Genomic DNA, 3,233 nt, shown 5'->3' on the forward strand with positions numbered 1-3,233 from the left:
CAGCCATCAGAGTAGAGCTGCTTCTCCTCCAGAGACATTTTATCTGATGGACGCCTCTCTCTGAGGGGTTCCAGGGACGTCCCACCAGGAGGAGGACCAGGACACCATGGAGGGACTAAGTCTCTATGGTGGGAGCGCCTAAGGCTAGGAGGAGTCTGGGTAGAGTGAAGTCTGGGAGTCTCTGCTGAGGCTGCTGCCCTTCCAACTGCGTTCAGATAAAGTGTCTCTTTGCTAATGTAACAGGTGGCTAGCCTAATAAACCAGACTAAATGTGAGATTAAATGTGTAATTTAGTCTGGCCCCCATGATTGTTGATGAGAACAACCCGTTGTTTTCAAACCATGTCTGTGCCTATTGGCCAACGCTCTGACCAATGAGAGCCACTGACTGTGACGTAGGAAGCGAGACAGGAAGCTGGTGGGGGGGTGTGGAAACAAACAGCCTGTTGGTAAAATGGCGAATATGTGAATAAATAAATGAGCGTAGAGCCTCTTCCTGCTCACGTTTCAACGAAAACCCAAAGTCTAATCCTTCCAGAACTGAAACCAGAACTGTTCAATAGTTGCTGCCATCTTCCTTGTTGTGTTTTCTCCAGAGTCGTGCAGCTTTGTCGTCACGCCCTCAAAACCCCGCCCACTTTGCATCCAGAAATTCAAAGCACATCTCTGATTGGCCCGCCAGTTCTAGAGCCTTAGGGTAATTGATCGAGGCTAGACCACTCACAAGCAGAATGATTTTGGCTGCTGGCGGGTGGAGCTAGTTTACTAGGCTAACAGGTAGCACAAGTAAGTGTCGCACTCCCCGTAGCCTGAGCCTCTATAAAAGGGGAACCTGGAAGGGTAGTAGCCAGGAGTTCACTTCCTGTGTCTGGGAGCAGGGGTGTGGTGGATCCATGATCCAGGCTGGCGAAGGTAGGGAGGAAAATGGCTTTTAAGTTGATCCTCTTCAGTAAGTTCGTACCGATTTGATGTTTTTTATAGCGGGCTGCATTATTGGCGTTCCGGTGGTAGCATTACCTGGGCATGTGGTTCGACTTTTACATTTACTGTTTTAGGTAACCAGTGTTTTAATCTGGTTAGACCACATTAAAACACACATTTTGTTTTTAGAAAATACATATATAAAAAATATAACCATGAACGTCTGGATGACAGTGATTGGCCTACATGTTCTGAATGCTGGCCTAGCATATCTTAAAGGCATTCCCCCCTAAAATAGTAGCGGGAACCTTTGCCTAAGGATTACTGACCTTTTATTCCCTCAGGAATAATCGCATGGGAATAAAAATTAATTTTTCTAACAGTTATTGGTTCCTGATCAGGCAGATCATTCCTGGAAATATTCTTTCAAATTATGTTTAATCTATCTCATAGATTTGCACATGTTGCTGCTATCTTACAGAAATCAGTGAATGAATGACCAGGAATCATAGAGATTCAATGTAAAATTTGAGTTAGGATGGGGGTCCGCAACCCGCGGCTCTGGAGCCGCATGCAGCTCTTTAGCGCCCCCCCTTGTCTCTCCCTGGAGCTTTTTCAAAAATTTATGAAAATCGTTTTTTTTTTTGTTTTTTTTTTATGGTGTGCAGGAAGTCACACAAAAATTCTTTATGTTTTCCAATGCTGTAAACATTTGTATAATGAATAAATTTAAACAATAATTTAACATCATAGCCATAGAGATCAGTGGTCATAACTAGCAGCCAGCGTTAGCGGCGCGGCGCCAGGCTAACAAAGCTGCAGGTGCATCTCCATGGATCCCAAAGGGAAATAAGGAAGATAGCTGATGAGAAAAGAGGATTCAAAGAATGGAGCGAATCATTTTCTTTCATTATCAACGAGGAAGGATTGCCTGCATTTCTGCTTTGCAATGAGAGGTTGTCAAGAAATAAAATATAAAATTTGGAAAAGCATTTCCAGCGAAGGCTAAATATGCAGCCGACCACCAAGCTGGGAGGGAGAGAAAAAGAGAGATTGCAGAACTTCTGGATAAATTAGAGGAGAGCAAAGATAGATTTAAGAAGCAGATTGCATCTCTAAACTCCACTACTGCTGCTGGTTTGGTTGCTAGGATGGAAAACTGTTCATAGATCCAACAGGTGGCGCTCTGATGCAGGGATGGAAACTTTCTAACATTTTTCCCCAAATTCTGAAAATCTAAATCCCACCAAGGAACGCTGGTGACGGAGGATGTGGGATTTTCAGGGTTAGAGAGCTCTGCTCTGATGATGTCACTTCCTGCTTGGTTCCTCCATCAGCTCCTCCCATCAGAAACACGTCCACCATAGAAAGGTTCCTTTATCCTGTTTCTATCATTTCATCAATGCAACAAAACCTAAACGAGAGTGTTCACTGCCCCTCCCCCACCTCATGCTGCTATATGACATCATGAATGTTTATTATATATTTAAGCCCAGAAAGTCTTTTTCTATAGTGGGATAAAACACTTAGAGCTCGTGTTGCCAGACGAGGCTCATAAAAGACTTTTACATATTTGCGGCTCCTGACAGATTAATTTTTTTGTTTTTTTTGGCCCAGTATGGCTCTTTGAGCAGTTAGGGTTGCCGACCCCTGAGTTAGGAGATCTTTGTAGCTCGTTGCAGTCGATTGGCAGAAAGCTTAATTTGTTTTTATTTTGCCTTGATAATCAGAAATAAAATTTCAGTTCATTAATAATGCTAATCTTGTCATGATCTTTGCTCTGATGACTGGATTATTGATTCATCGACCTCCTTAACTCAGCCCAGGTTTTAATCTCACTCATCAGATCCACCTCTTCCACTTCCTATTTAAACTGTTTGCTCTCAGCCATCAGTGCGAGATTATTCGAGCAAAGTGTGTTTATTCTGATTACATGATGCTAGCTAGTTTCTGCTCCTGGACTTCTGAGTTTGCCTGCCCCTGTTCTGACCTGTTTGTCTGACCGGTCTTTGGACTTCTGCTGGATTCTGCCTGCTAACGACCTTGGATCTGTCTCCTGACCCTGAACCTTAGTTTTCCCTTTGGTACCTCTTCAGTTCTATGATTCGCTGGCCTGAACTTCTGCTTCCTCTTCAACACGGGCTTTGGATTCTCCTTCCGGATACTTCTGCTCGTCTGCTGGTATCTGCTCATTGGTCGGCTCTGCAGCACCTTTGGCTTCTACTCCTGGAAACCTCTGGGTGGCTTCCGCCTCATGCTGTGGGACGTCATCTGACTGGATTCCACTACTTCCTCTGGGGGGGGACTGAACTT

Source organism: Cyprinodon variegatus, unplaced genomic scaffold, assembly GCF_000732505.1.
Source record: "Cyprinodon variegatus isolate N-32 unplaced genomic scaffold, C_variegatus-1.0 Scaffold1300, whole genome shotgun sequence".
Classification (NCBI taxonomy): Eukaryota; Metazoa; Chordata; class Actinopteri; order Cyprinodontiformes; family Cyprinodontidae; genus Cyprinodon; species Cyprinodon variegatus.